Source organism: Vulpes vulpes, chromosome 4, assembly GCF_048418805.1.
Source record: "Vulpes vulpes isolate BD-2025 chromosome 4, VulVul3, whole genome shotgun sequence".
Classification (NCBI taxonomy): Eukaryota; Metazoa; Chordata; class Mammalia; order Carnivora; family Canidae; genus Vulpes; species Vulpes vulpes.
Genome location: NC_132783.1, coordinates 94,324,098 through 94,339,819, shown reverse-complemented (window position 1 = coordinate 94,339,819; position 15,722 = coordinate 94,324,098). Strand labels below are relative to the sequence as shown.

Sequence of the window (15,722 nt, the reverse complement as noted above, 5' to 3'; positions counted from 1 at the left end):
TTTGTTTTCCTGCCTGATTCTGAGAGAGAAGGATGTTCATTCTTACTTCTAGGAAACCTGAGTAAACACTGAACACAAATTATCCAGAGTCTGAGTCTCCTAAATAATTTACATACCCTCAGAGTTTCTGCTGGAAATGACCTTAGTCACTTTATCCTTGGATCCTTATACTGATGTTTTTAGAAATTCCAAGTGAAATGAAATGGAGAGAAGAGTTTCTGTTCAGCTGGGTTGGCTTTATTTGGATGGTTCCCCGGGAGAGTGTGATGAACCAGTTACTTGAACCTGGCTGGTCACCTGGGTGTGGGGCTGAGAAGGCTGTGTGAAGGACAGTGGGAGCTAATCTGAAGGCCAGTTTGGGTGGCTGGAGCAGGATCAGTACCCTCATCACAGCTGACCCAGACCTTCTGGACCATGTTGGAGGGACATGAAGTTTACCTTTTACTTAACATGTGTGTAGTCTGCAGGGATTGGAGACAGATCTTTGTTATGGAAAATTCCAGCCATATGTAAAAGTTGGGAAAAATAAATAGAAGGGGGTTCATGATATCGTACCCTAGAGTGGACTTCTTACACAGTGGTTTTATTTTAAAAATTAATGACTACCAATATACTATTAATATGAGAAATGATTTACTCTATGAGACATTAATGTTTTAACCTCACACGTCTTTAAATAGACTTTTTTGAAAATATAAACACCATGTTAAAACCATTTGTAGATAAATTTGTGGATAAATAGAACAGTTGATCACTGTTGTTTTTTAATTGCGGATTCTTAATGCTAATAACTTAATATTGGAAGTCACAGCGGAGTTGAGGGCCCCAAGGAAAGGCCTCTGGAGTGAATTCATTGCCAGTGGCTGTTTCCTCAAACCTCCCTGCGCACAGACTGCCCGGCACCTTCCAAACAATAGTTTCCAAACTGACTTGGCAACTGACAGCTTTGTTCAAATGAGATCAGCACCCCAACATTGAAAACAACCACAGATCTAAAAGGAACGAACAGGTTATGTCTCCAGGCATTGACAGCAGGAAGCTGTAAACACTTGCAGGAGCCAGAAGACATTTTAGAAACAGTGGTCTTAATACAGTTCTCCCTTACACAGAGATTTATCTTAGACTCTATCCCTACTCCTGTTAAACACACACACACACACTCACACACACACACATTACATATTGTCAATAATATGTCGAGGATTTCTATGGATAATCTTGGTTCTAGGTTATTTCCAAAGCTGCTCTTATTATGTCACTCCTATTTAGAATGATGGTTGTTAATTAAAGTAGCTAAACATTTAAAAGTGAGGTTTCTTCGTGTTTGAGTATATCTTGAGTTGCACAAAATATATTGCCAAACACATTGTGTGCAAATCAAAGGTTTAATAATTTAAAATGCCTGAGAGGATGTTGACATTCTAAAAGAATTCTATAGTAAGTTCATTTGTTATGTGAAAAAATAGCTTCCTAACTTATCTGAGGGTAACTTACTTTTGACCTATGTGAATCAAAATGCACCCACACTTTGGTGGTATGAAGTTCATTTCTACCTCTAGGCATTTTCTCATTAGTTGCCTATGTGGGATTCGTAAGAAAGAAGAGGGGAAAAACCCTAATGCACTTAACTGATTATCCTGACCTACCTTCCTAGCCTCCTGGTTGAGTGGATGGTAATGTCAGTAATAAGGAGAAAGCAGAGGCACTCAGCATATCACACAGTGCCCTTTGCCCTTGTCTGACATTCACTCTGTTCCTGAAACACTGTTCTGCCCAACCCCCAGCCTTTTAGCTTAGTGACAGAACTACCAGCTAATCACGAGATGCAAATGTTGGAGATGCAGAAGAATAAAATTAATAAAAGCCAGGGTATGGATCCACCTACCCAGCATACATTATACGGGTTATTTATTATAGATGAAGCATTTATAAGCCAGTCTCTTTCACTTAGGTTGGTGAGTAAGAGAAGCTGGATAGGGACCTTTCCCATCCTCTTCCCTATCTTCTTAGGAACCCAGATGCTCAGGAGTTGTGGCTCCTTTCTGAGCTAAACCATTTACAAAGTCTGGTCAATAGAGAATATAGATCAAGCTGCAGAAAATACAAATACTGAAGAATTAGGTTTTGCATGTTTACACTATACTTCCCTGGCCCCCCAAAATGTGTTGTGTTGGCACAAGAGCAGAATATTTTGGCATGATGTGCACACAATGCACATGTCCTTTTTGACCCCTCAGTGTTTCTCCTGTCTCCTGGGAAGAGATAGGATAATACTTCCATGGGTAATGCTCAGTGGGCTCTGCCTGAATTCTCTGGTTTCACTCCAGAAGATAAATGACAGCTCTTTGGCCATCCATCAGAGTCACGTGATGCAACTGGAGTGTCAATTTAGGAGTATAGGCAGAGGGCAGAGCTTTTCCCCTAATTAGCTTAAGACTCCACCTTTCCCCCTAATTCCCAGCCTCTCCCAAATGTCTTAATATACTGATGAAATATCTGTGTATTCCCCTTTTGGTGAATTTATTGGTATTATTCCCTCTTTTTGTTTTGACTTGTACAGAACTTAAATATGTCTGCCCCAACCCCATAGAAATAATCTTTACTTTTTTTTAAAGATGAACTTTTACATATATTCATTAATTTGTAAAAAGTGTCTCAGCAATAATGAGAGGTTAAAAATCACTTACTCAAAATTGTCGTTTTGAAAACCAAAATATCTACTCTTAAAAATTTAGATCTTGAATTCTAAGGCATGTGTTATAGCTAAGAAAAGTAATGGTAAAGCCAGTCAGGGAAAGACCATTTACAGAACGTTTTGTTGGGATCCCTGGGTGGCGCAGCGGTTTAGCGCCTGCCTTTGGCCCAGGGCGCGATCCTGGAGACCCGAGATCGAATCCCACATCGGGCTCCCGGTGCATGGAGCCTGCTTCTCCCTCTGCCTGTGTCTCTGCCTCTCTCTCTCTCTCTCTGTGTGACTATCATAAATAAATAAAAATTAAAAAAAAAAAGAACGTTTTGTTGATTCCACTTAGTATCAGCACTAATGTTTTGTAACTGATGAAGCTTAATGGAGGAGAGGCAAAAGCTCTGCTCTTAGAGTCTGATGTCTTATTTTTACTGATATAAGATCCAGCCACTTGTTTTTATAATGTTAAATCTGAACCAACCACCTGAACCTGGGCTCTTGCCATGAAAAGTTGAAATGTGCTGCTCTAACACAGATAACACTAATTACAGCCATGTTCATTGCCAGTGTACTTGGAACCTTAAACTAGAGGAATTTGTCCATAAAAATAACAGCTCCTCTTTATTGAGCACTGAAATTGCTTGACAAGGTGTGATGGGCCTTTTATACATATTCTTGGTTTCACAACCACCTAGTATCTCATCATCTTCATTTTATAGATGAGACCACTGAGACCTGGAGAGTAGATACATTAAAATCATACAGCTAGAAAATGGCAAATACAGGCTTTTAACCCTTATCTTGAGGAGAAATCCCCTAGTCAGAGTTTCCACCTTGTCACCTGTGTTGTCTAGAAACAGGTCAAAAACTGGTAACACAAAATTGAACTATTGTGTTTTCACCAGTGACCTTTCACCAGTGGCTGAACATTTTTCACAGCCTCCAGATACATTTATTTTTGAAATACCTTGTAAACACTCATCTGCCTTGAGGATATTGTTTAAATGGCTACTGTGTGCCTGTGCTGTGCTGAATTATAGCTGTAACTCATGGGCCTTGTCCTTAAGGAGCCTAGTCTGTCTGGGGAAGACAAGCTCAGAGAACATTCCACTGCAGGTTTGTGATGGAGGGATGTTTGGGTGCCATGGGAGCCACTAGGGAGGGAGAATGTGTCAGGTGGGAAGACTGCCAGATCCTGGGGACACCACCTTTACACCTTCACTGGCAACAGAATAACAGAAGCCTGTGAAGGCACAATCACCAAGGTAGGTAGGAAACCCATAGGAACAGTTATCATAAGTAAAGCAAAGCTTGGCAAACTTTTTCTAGAAGGGCCATATAGAAAATGTTACATTTGACCTCTGTCACAACTACTTTGCCCTTCTAACCGCAAAAGCACACCATTGCCATGTCCATGAATGGGGATGATGGCTGGGTTCCAGTGAAAGTTGATTTATAAAAACAGGCAGCAGGCCATGTTTGGCTTACAGGCCATAGCTTCCTGACCCCTGGAATAGACTTGTTACCCAACAAGGTATGACCAGAAAAGGAACAGCTCTGACCGAACAACAAAGAAATTGGTGACTACTTTGAGAGATGAGTATGGTTATTCTAGCCTCACCTGGCATACATTAGGCATTTAGTAAGTATTTGTCAAATGACTGAACTCAGGCTTCGAGTTTGCTTGCAGGCTGTAGGCAATATGGTAGTGAAGGAAGAGGAGAATGTGATAGGGAGTCTGATTCAGATTCTAAGTGAATTATGTCCAATTCACTCTATGTCTAAATTATTTGATGTTGTATTCTGAAGAAAAAATTAACGTGTTTGAAAGCTTATTCTTTTTTTTTTTTTAAGATTTTATTTATTTATTTATGAGAGACATAGAGGCAGAGACACAGGCAGAGGGAGAAGCAGGCTCCCTGCAGAAAGCCTGATGCGGGATTCGATCCTGGACCCCGGGATTACGCCCTGAGCCAGCAGACATTCAACCACTGAGCCACCCAAGTGCCTCGCTTATTCTTTTAAATGGATTTATGATGTTGGCCACCTGTTTTGGGCCCTGTGGGCATTCTGTTGTTTTCGGTTTTGTTTTTTTGTGAGGAGAAGAGGAAGTGCTGGTGTTTAGTGTCCGAAAATACTCAGCTAATGGATGCTGAAGAAAGTTTTGATCCCTTGTTAAAAAAATCTTAGGATCTGTCTCATCCACTGGGGCACCGTCAAAATTCTTGGAAATGACCGGAGGTTTGATAAGGCTTAACTGTCAAGGTGCCCGTTTATTTGTCGCATAGTCGACTTTAGCAACCTCTCAGTGATGTCAGAGCATTTGAGCTTCATTTCATATTATTCTTACTTCTGAACATCTATGATGATGTAACAAACTAGCTTTGTTGTTCCAGTTACAATGACAATAGTCATTCACACTTCAGTTGTACAAAATTAGTCTTAGTAATTCAGTTTAGTGATCTTTCGGGGGTACCCAAATGAAGTGTTTTGTCCCATTTTGGGGAAGGTGGGACCTGTCTCTGGCACTCATGATTGATGTGGGGGCACAAGGCTAATAGGATAGGCTTTGCATTTGTTTTTTTTTTCCCCTAAAGCTTTATTAGAGAGATAGAGAGAACACAAGCACATAGAAGGAGAAGGAAGGAGAAGCAGGCTCCCTGCTGAGAAGGCAGCTTGATGCAGGGCTCCTTCCCAGAATCCCGGATCATGACCTGAGCAGAAGGTAGACACTTAACTGACTGAGCCCCCCAGGTGCCCCTGCATTTGTTCTAATACAAGGATCTTCCTAGAGTGACAACCGCTGACACCATAGTCACAACTGGGCCTTCCCAAACCTCAGGTGAACCATTTTCTTTCCTTCAGGACTGAGATGATCTCTTCCTGTGTGAGGCCTTCCACCAAAGCCTCCAGAATTTGTCCATAGTCACTTGCTTCTGTTAGGTACTATGCTAAAGACAAAGATGTAAAGGTAAATGGGTCCTGGTTCCTATCCTGGGATTCCTTATCCATAATAGGTATCAAGAGAGTACTCTGCACAAGGTTCTGTTCTAGTTCCCTTAAGTTGTTTGACATCTGATAGAGGAAAGAGGTATGCTACTAGGCATTTGTGTTCGGTATAGGTTTTACGACAGTAGCTTAAAGGAGAGGCACAGAGGAAATATCCAACCCAAACTTAAAGGCATGGATGCAGCTAGCCAAGTAAAGTGTGGGGGTGGGAGGGAAGATAGGAATTGTGTTCTGGATCGGGTGGAGGGTTTGTGTGCCGAGTCCAGGGGCAGGGTTGAGCATGGTGATTTGGAGGTACTGTGTTTCAGTATCGCTAAACCAGGGCCAGGTAGCTCTGTGACCTGGACTTTATCCTGATGGTAACGAGGAACCACTGACTGATATTTTTAAGAGGGCCCTGTATTGAAGCAGAGGTCTGAAAGATGTGCCTGGTTGCCAAGTGGAGCATGGCTTAAAAGGAGAATGAGAGTAGAGGCAGAAAAAACCATCAGCAGGCTGAACTGATCCAGGTGAGAGTGGCCGGTGAACTGAGTGTTGAGCAGGGAAGTAGAAATTATACAGAATTTAGGCGCTGGAGTTGACACGGGTAGTGGGATAGACAAAGTAGGAGGACTCAAGGCACAGAGCTGGCTTACTCCCTGATCTCAGGTGCATCTCTATTCTAGCACGTCACATTTTATTTTTAAGTGGTAATTTTTAGGTTATTGAGAAGCTTTTGAGCTTCTCAAGTTGGCCCAAAGCTATTCAGGGATGTTGCATGCATAGGGCAATGTGAGCATGCAAAGTAACTCGGTTAATGGCCATGGATTGACCAGAAAGTTCTGTGGACAGGGCCCACAAGAAGGGACCCCTGAGCACAGACCTTTGAGCACCAGGTGGTGTCTCCCCATCCTCCACTCTGGTGTCCTTTGTGGGCTTTGAGACCATGCCTGAGGGGATGAGCAGGGGGCATGTTTGGGCTTTGGCCACAACCCATGGCACTTGTCAGGGCTGCTTGGTGTGGCTTTGTGCTTTTGTGCACTCAAACCATGGTGCACAGCCTCATGTTTAAAGTCTGGAATATGGAGACAGGGTGGGAGGAGGGACCCAGAGAGACAATACCTCTGCAAAAACTGCCAATCCAGCAAATTCTGACTTGGCTGCCTGGTTCCCTTGTGCTGTGTTTTGTGTGCGAAGGGGACTCGGGGGAATGAAAGATGTGTCCTGTGGGGGCGGGTGGGGGGAGCTTTGGCAGTCAGCGGGCTGTGGGTATAAGCTGGTGTGTCCTCTTCTGAACAGAGTTGCCTCTGACGAGGGAGTTACACAACTGTGAGTGACCAAGGTAACAAAGGGAACTGGCAGGTCCACTGTGAGTGTGTGTGGAAGATAGCACGTGTCTGGAATTAGAAATTGATCTTCACTTTTTTCGTTGAGCAGTTTCAGAATGGGTGAGCCCAGTTATGGTGCTGTGCTGAATTATAGCTGTAATGTATACATGTAACGTATACAATGTAATGCTTCCCTCTGTGCCTTGGGAAGGACCCGCAGCCTGCTCCCTTGCTCTCTCTCTCGCTTGCTTGCTCTCGCTCACATGTGCTCGCTCTCTCACGCGTGCTCACTCTTGCACTCTCTCTCACATGCTCTCTCTCCCTCATTCGCTCCCCCTCTCTCGCTCTCTCCCCTCCCCCGCCCACTCTTTCTCAGCCTCTGGTGCCCCCTCTCTTGCCCAACTTGAGCCCCATCCAGACCACTGGCGGCCTGTTGGTCTAGCTAGCCTGTTGCCCTTAGTCAGGGGCCTGTGCATTCCTTGGGTGCCAGTATTCTCCCTGTGACTGAATCTTTTTATTGGGACACTGCCTGTCACCAACTGCCGGAGCGGTCATGGCAGTAACGAACATCCAGAATGCTGTGAGCATTTGCTCATGACGCTGTACACGTCACAGCGCTTCCATAATCAGCTTTAGCAGATTTTGTTCACTCTGCCTTCCAAGCACCCCTGTGCTGTGTAAGTCTTAGGGAGGGCAGTGTGCACATGCCGTGTCCTGTGTCAAAGCCCCGTGGCCTCCTGTCTTATCAGCTGGCCACCCTGAGCTCCCAAGGACTCTGATTTTTCTCATTTCTTCCCAGATCTGTGAGTTTGCTTCCTCACCGCCAGAAGATCCAGTAGGTGTGGGGTGCTCAGTAGGGAACAGAGACCCCAGGAAGAAGTGGCAAATTGGAACAGTGATGACCTGGCACATGAGAGCAGCAATTTCAGTTCCTGCAATCTTCTAGAAAAAAGTCTTGGTTAGGTTATTCTAAAACACAAGTCAAGGAACCTTTTCACTGAGAAGGAAGCCTCACAGAATAGGATTCTAAAATGCAGAAAAACCAGCACACTTCAGAAGGAAGGAGGAACATGGCAAACAGAGAATATGTGTTTGGAAGGAATTAAAGATGAAAATGGTTAGCAACAATCAAAGGTAAAGACAAATCAGAATTGAGTGGGAAAGAGAAGCAGTAGCAGGAAGGAGGGTAAAGCTTGGAGCAAAATGGTTTTTTTTTAAGATTTTTTTTTTTTTTTTTTTTTTTTTTTTTTTAATTTATGATAGTCACAGAGAGAGAGAGAGAGGCAGAGACAGGCGGAGGGAGAAGCAGGCTCCATGCACCGGGAGCCCGATGTGGGATTCGATCCCGGGTCTCCAGGATCGCGCCCTGGGCCAAAGGCAGGCGCCAAACCGCTGCGCCACCCAGGGATCCCCAAGATTTTTTTTTTTTAAAGCAACAGAGCAAACTGATGCCATAGAAATTATGCAACCTGCAAAGTACAAAAATGTGTCCCTCTGAGCTCCATGCACACGGGAACGGCATTCTGTCTAGTTTTGTGTTCTGTGCCTGGGATTCTGTACCTTGGCATTCAGTGTGTGTTGGTGCATGGTTAGTAGAAGGAACAGTTTATCGGAGTAACGGGCTGGGAGTTGGGAGAATGAAATTTCCAGTGGTGATAAATGGTCCCTGAACTGCTGGAGATTTTGTGTTTGAATAATGGCAAGCTACAAAAAAAAGATGGTTATATTTAGAGGCTTATATTTTTGTTGTATATGTATAACAACTGCATGCTAACATAGCAAAGCTGTCTGTAGGGTGGGATTCTTTTGGTTTTAAAAGCTTAGGCTACATGTAGCAGTTCAGTGCTTTCCAAGAATGGGATGAAGCCTTTTCTCTGGCCTTCCTGGGAGAGGACTCCGGTCATAGAGCTCTGCCTGATGGTGGCTGTCAGCAACAAATGTCCATGTTGAAAATATCTAAGGATTTAAGATTAGTGAGAAGGAAATGTGTACCATGCTGCTTGGTCAAGAAAGGGGTCTGGCTGGTCTTTTTTTTTTTTTTTTTCTTTCTTTCTTTCTTTCTTTCTTTCTTTCTTTCTTTCTTTCTTTCTTTCTTTCTTTCTTTCTTTCTTTTCTCTTTCTTTCTTTCTCTCTCTCTTTCTCTCTTTCTTTCATTTTTTTTTAAAATATTTTATTTATTCATGAGAGACACAGAGAGAGGCAGAGACCCAGGCATAGGGAGAAGCAGGCTCCCTGCCAGGATCCTGATGTCGAACTCAGTCCCAGGACCTCAGGATCACACCCTGAGCGGAAGGCAGACATTCAACCACTGAGCCACTCAGGTGTCCCAAGGTTCTGGCTTTTCTTGCCTTTTTGCATGTCTCTCTCTCTCTCTCTGAATTAATAAAGATAGATTATATATGTAATTTATGTACAAACATAATTTTATTTACTAATGTATTCTTATTGAGAGATCTAGTGAGGTGTTAGTTATCAAATACCCACCGGTTTTTAAATGCCAGACATTAGTAAGCTGCACTTTACTAAGCTGTGATCATTTAGAATCTTCTAGCATCTTACAGACATTGTCTTAGAGAAAGTGTGTAGTAACTAAAGAATTGTAGATACTTTTTTTTTCGTGTTCAGATTCTGATTTCAGTGAGAATCCATTGTAGTTTGCAGTTTCTACTTTTCAGGCATGTCACCCATAACTACTCCTGTTTTTCATGATTTTGAAAATTTGGTTTTTACAATACGTTTGTTTCTAATACAACCTCTTCATTCATGTGGAATGATTCAAGAGGATAGATGAGGGATAGAAGTTTCATTCCTTCATCCCAGTGTAAGCGCAGACTCCTACTAATCCTGCCACATATGCAGACACTTCATTGCCTAAGTAGGCATGAAACAGTCACCATGTCTGTCCTCTGAACTTACAGATGCCCTGACAATACTTTATGTGAAAAGTTACTATGGAGCAAATGTGACTTTTCTGGGAGCAGAATCCTGTGAACCTAGTTGTGATCCAATGGTGAGAAGCCTCCAAGCCAGTGGCCATATGCAGGATTGTTCTAGAACTGAGAGGTGGGCACACAGGGCAAGGCTGGGCTTATCAGATTCCCTGGTCTTGTTTGTCCTCAGGTGGAGTGGCTTCCCACACTTCCAGCGCATCCGCACAGCTCACACACCACTAATCTTACCAATGAGAAATCTTCCCTGACCTCTGCTGAAATATCCGTCAGCGTTGACAGAGAGGTGAAAAGCTGAAAGTAGCTGCCTCTGCAGTGATACCTTTTGATGAGCAACTTGGAATGCTAGCCTCACATTTCTGGAGTATGGGAGTGTGTATGCCTTGTTAGTGTGGGTCCTGGCCCTTAGGGCTAGATTGAAACTCTACTCCTTTGGTCGGTGCTAAACTGCTTTAAATTATTGTTCTTACAGCTCTTCCCTCGCTGGAAATTAATTTCATCATTCAGGGAGCTGTCCTAGTACCAGTCCACCTTGGTTTCTCCTCATTCCTGGTTCACTCAGGTCAGGTGTTTTCTTTTTGCTTGAATAGTTTTCGTGTTCATGTACCCCTAGACGTACAGTTCACTTTCACCTCAGCAAATTCCACCTTCAGATTCCTCACCACGCTAGTCTTCCTAATTCCTGATGCCTTCCTGAATCCCAGCCACATGAAGTTTGGAGACATAAATTCATCAGATACACTGGTGGACTCATATCAGTTTAGGTTTTATATGTATGTTGTGTGGGATGTGTGTTAGTCTTATATTCCTTGTATTCCAGACTAAAATAGAAGTTTTATGATTAGGGCCTCCTATGCATTTTCTAAACTACTCCCATTTGGATTTAGTAGAGCACCAAACTCTAATAGGTGCTAGATGAATATTTAAGAGAGAGATTTGGGGAGGAGGAAGAGATGATACAGGCAAATTATGGGAAGGTATATATTTAGATGCTCTCTAATGCCTGGCCAGTGTTATTTGTCTGTGGGAAAAAATGTCTATTTTATTGTTGAGGGCTTAACACTTCACTCATTCTAGCTACAGCTTTGTCACCACATTCCCTGTCCTAATTTATCCCTCTTTTAATCCCAAAGTATGTGTTACAAGGGCCTACTGAATGTACTAGGTTGTGGTGGTGGCTGTAATAAAAAGAAAAAAAAAACAAGTACTTGACCATATGTCCTTTAAGTCAGGTGGAGGCTGTATCTTACAAATCTTTTTTTTTTAAGTTTTTAATTTTAATTCCAGTATAGTTAACATATAGTGTTATTTTAGCTTCAGGTGTATAAAATAGTGATTCAACAATTCTGTACATTACTCAGTGTTCATCATGTTACATGTACTCTTAATCCTCATCACCTTTTTCAACCATTTCCCACCACCCCCCTCCCCTCTGGTAACCACAAATTTGTTCTCTATAGTTAAGAGTCTGTTTCTTGATTTGTCTCTTTCTCTTTTTTTCTTTTGCTCATTTGTTTTGTTTCTTAAATTCCTCATATGGGTGAAATCATATGGTATTTGTCTTATTTTGACATATTTCACTTAGCATTATACTCTCTAGATCTATCCATGCTGTTGCAAATGGCAAGATTTCCTTCTTTCTTTCTTTCTTTTTTTTTTTTTTTACAATAGAGTATTTTTTTTTAGAGACTTTATTTATTTATGAGAGATACAGAAAGGGAGAGAGAGAAGGAATGGCAGAGACATAGGCAGAAGGAGAAGCAGGCTCCCTGCAGGGAGCCTGACATGGGACTCCATCCCGGGTCTCCAGGATCAGGCCCTGGGCTGAAGGTGGCGCTAAACCACTGAGCCATCTGGGCTGCCCTCATTCTTATTTTATGGCGAATACTCCATCATATATAAATACATATGTACACACACACACACACACATCTTCGTTATCCATTTATCTATCTATTCGTTATCCATGTGTCTATGGACACATGGGCTGATTATGTAATTTGGCTATTGTATATAATGCTGCTATAAACACAGGGGTGCATATATCCTTTTGATTTAGTGTTTTTGTATTATTTGGGTAAATACCCAGTAATGCAATTACTGGATTGTATGGTAATTCTATTTTTAATTTTTTGAGGAACCTCCATACTCTTTTTTCCACAGTGGCCGCACCATTGTACAAATTCTCACCAACAGCATACAAGGATTTCTTTTTCTCAACATCCTTGCTGACACCTGTGGTTTCTGTTTTTGGTTTTAGCCACACTGACTGGTGTAAGGTGATATCTCATTGTGGCTTTGATTTGTTTTTCCCTGATGATGAGTGGTGTTGAGCATCTTTTCATGTGTCTATTTGCCATCTATATATATTCTTTGGAGAAATGTCTGATCATGTCTTCTGCCTATTTTTTAATTGGATTATTTGTTTTCTGGGTGTTGAATCTTATAAGTTCTTTATCTATTTTAGATATTAGCCCTTTATCGGATATGTCATTTGCAAATATCTTCTCCCATTCAGTTAGTTGTTGTCTTTTAGCCTTGCTGATTGTTTCCTTTGCTGTGCAGAAGCTTTTAATTTTGATGTTTCCCCAGTAGTTTATTTTTGCTTTTATTTCCCTTGCCTCAGGAAACATATCTAAAAAAAATATTGCTATAGCCAATGTCAGAGAAAGTACTGCTTGTACTCTCTTCTAGGATTATTATTATTTCAGGTGTCACATTTAAGTCCTTAATCCATTTTGAGTTTATTTTTGTGTATGGTGTAAGAAAGTGGTTGGCTTCATCCTTCTGCATATAGCTGACCAGTTTTCCCAACACCGTTTATTGAAGAAACTGTCTTTTCCCATTGGTTATTCTTCCCTGCTTTGTCGAAGATTAATTGACCATATAATTGAGGGTTTATTTCTTGGTTTTCTGTTGCATTGATCTTTGTGTCTGTTTTTATGCCAGAACCGTACTGTTTTGATCACTACAGCTTTGTAATATAACTTAAAGACTGGAATTGTTATGCCTCCAGTTTTATTTTTCTTTTTCAAGATTGCTTTTGGTGGGGATCCCTGGGTGGCTCCGTGGTTTAGCGCTGCCTTCAGCCCAGGTTGTGATCCTGGAGTCCCGGGATCGAGTCCCACGTCGGGCTCCTTGCATGGAGCCTGCTTCTCCCTCTGCCTGTGTCTCTGCCTCTCTCCTTCTGTGTGTCTCTCATGAATAAATAAGTAAAATCTTAAAAAAAAAGATTGCTTTTGGCTATTTGGGGTCTTTTATGGTTCCATGTAAACTTTAGGATTGCTTGTTCTAGTTCTGTGATAAATGCTGTTGATCTTTTTTTTTTTTTTTTAAGATAGTTTATTTATTTATTTATTTATTTATTTATTTATTTATTTATTTATTTATTTATGATAGACACAGAGAGAGACAGAGAGACAGAGACACAGAGACCAGGGATCCCCAGGGATCCTCAATGCTGTTGATCTTATATCTTACAAATCTTATCACTGCTGACAGAGATGGCTTTAAGTATGGACACATATTTATAGCAAAAATGAAACAGTTTTTAGACACATTCATTTACAAATTTAACAAAAGCATCCACTACTCCCCACTTCTACTTTGTGTGTGTGCGTGTGTGTGTGTGTGCCAGCTAGACTTAGTGTTTGTGTGCTCCCCCACCCCCGAAAGAATAGATAAGATGAATATGGAACCTAACCAAAATATGATATCCCAAGAAGTAGATGATTCTATATAGGAATAGCCGTGGAAAGAGCGTGTTAGTAGGATCAGGTGACACCAGGAGTTATAGTCTAATGTTTGAAAGCAGCTCCTTTTCTGTTCTGAGTGCAGTAGTGGCTTTGAATGAGAAAAACATATCTTGCTTTTTGCTTGACAATTTAATATAAAACTGTTTTCCCAGAAGAAATTTCTGTACTGAGCCTTTATATTAAAATTATTGAAGCCATAAAGGTAGGCATGTACCCAAAGCCTAAAGGAAATCAGGATAGGTCTAAAATAACTATAGACATTCTGTCATCTTTCTATTTCCTTTGTAATCTTTATGGGCTCTGTTTGGGGAAACCCAGTGGAATTGCCTTACCCACAGTCTGATGTTTTCTTGTGTTGCTTAGGCAGAGCATGGCTGATTGGGAGCCATTGATATATGGCGATCAGGAACAATAATATTTTGGGAATGAAAATAATTTTTGAAGCCTTACTTCCTCTACTTCTAAAGCATTTTTAATAGGTTTGTTCTTTATGACTTGAGGTAAACATGTCAGGTAATCCCTAAAATCTGAATGAATTCTGTATCCATGACTTAATGAATGTCTTAGACATCAGTCTTGAGATGTAAGAGCCTGTCAGGAAAACCCAGACCCTTGATACAGAAAATAATCTTGTTCTGTTAGATATACAGCTTCTGTAAAAACCCTGGTTATAAGAGGTGACGTTAGGGAAGGTATCTTAAGAGGCAGTCTGTATCAATCCACTTTTTAAAGTTTTTTAGGATCTGTCCCTGGATAAAATTAGATCACTATAGGATATGGATGTAGTACACTGCATCCCTTAACCCTCACAGAATGATTTCAGAATCTGACCTCGATTTTAAGCCTCTGAATTTTATAGTGAGTTATATTAAATAGGAGCATTAAGAAACACATGTCTGTATTTTCGTGGCCATGTTAGTGACATTGTGTTTGGGTAATACAGTTGGGATCTCTGTAATTCTTCAAGCAAGAGATGTATCTTTAAAGAGCTGAATCTTTTAAGAAATAGATGTTCTTACTTTTTAATGTGGTGCTCTTATTAGCTAAAATTTCTGTGACTTCCCCTTTGTCTCAGTTTCTAATAAACTTTAAAATGAAGGTGTTCTCTTCTTCACAGCAGTTGTATTTGTCTGTTATGGTTAAGAAACTTGTGGGTCGTTTTTTCTCCATTCTTTTTCACCTCACATTTCAGATGAGAATGAAAATCTTATCCTATTTCAAAGAATCAAGTTGAAGAAAGTTGCAAAGGTCATTATCCAAAGGACCTGGTCCCTCATTTTTTTTTTTTTTTTTTAATACAGGGCAGCAGCCTGAGACAGATGCGAACCATCTGGGAGGCAGATATAAATAGCTTCTGGGTGTTGCTGAAAGGTGATAGTTTTCCTTCTGCATAAGATTAAGGAACTTTGTGAAAAGGAGTTAATCTTGGCCATTGGGATAAAGGACTGATAGATGCCAACGTCCTTACTCATAAAGTTGGCATTGCAAAAGATTGATGTGAATTATCCAACTTAAGAGTTATCATACTTTGTGACTTTGTTTTGTCTTTAGTAGCACAACCTTTTAAAAAAATTCATAGGCTAGCCCTTTTTGGCCACATCTTCGTTTCATCCACATTAGCTCCTTTGGATACCAGGAGCAGGTGAATTGAAAGGTTTAAATGGAGATGAAGTTATAATCATATAATCATAGTACAAAGTGGAAACTGTGGGATTATTATCTACATTACCTTTGGTAAGCAAATATTGCCTATGAGTAAGCAAGGTAAATTCTCTCCTTCAAATGGAAGGTGAAGTTCAAACATGATTGAAGTCTCAAACATCTTAGGTTCCACCTCTCTTATGAGAGGCCCCCAGGCCCCACTAGCTCCCGCTGGATGCCTTTTTGTTGCACTTAGGGCCCCTGGCGAGCCATTGGCGGGGGTCCTCCAGACTTAAACCTACCAGAGCATCAGCTGGATCAAAGCGACTCTGAAAATTGAGGCAAATGCTAGGATCCTCATTCAGCTGGCCATTCG

General features: G+C 41.3%; 1 protein-coding gene across 11 annotated transcripts in view; it reads left to right on the top strand.

Annotated features, from left to right (window-relative positions):
* The window catches only part of MCC (MCC regulator of WNT signaling pathway), a 349,930-nt gene that overhangs the window by 127,733 nt on the left and 206,475 nt on the right, over nucleotides 1-15,722 (top strand). Inside the window, exon 3 of one of the 11 annotated variants that reach the window (XM_072756472.1) lies at nucleotides 10,423-10,512. The exons of the other annotated variants lie outside the window; for them this stretch is intronic. The gene's annotated coding sequence lies outside the window, so the exon portion shown is untranslated. The remainder of the gene's footprint in view (nucleotides 1-10,422; nucleotides 10,513-15,722) is intronic. 11 annotated transcript variants of the gene reach the window in all.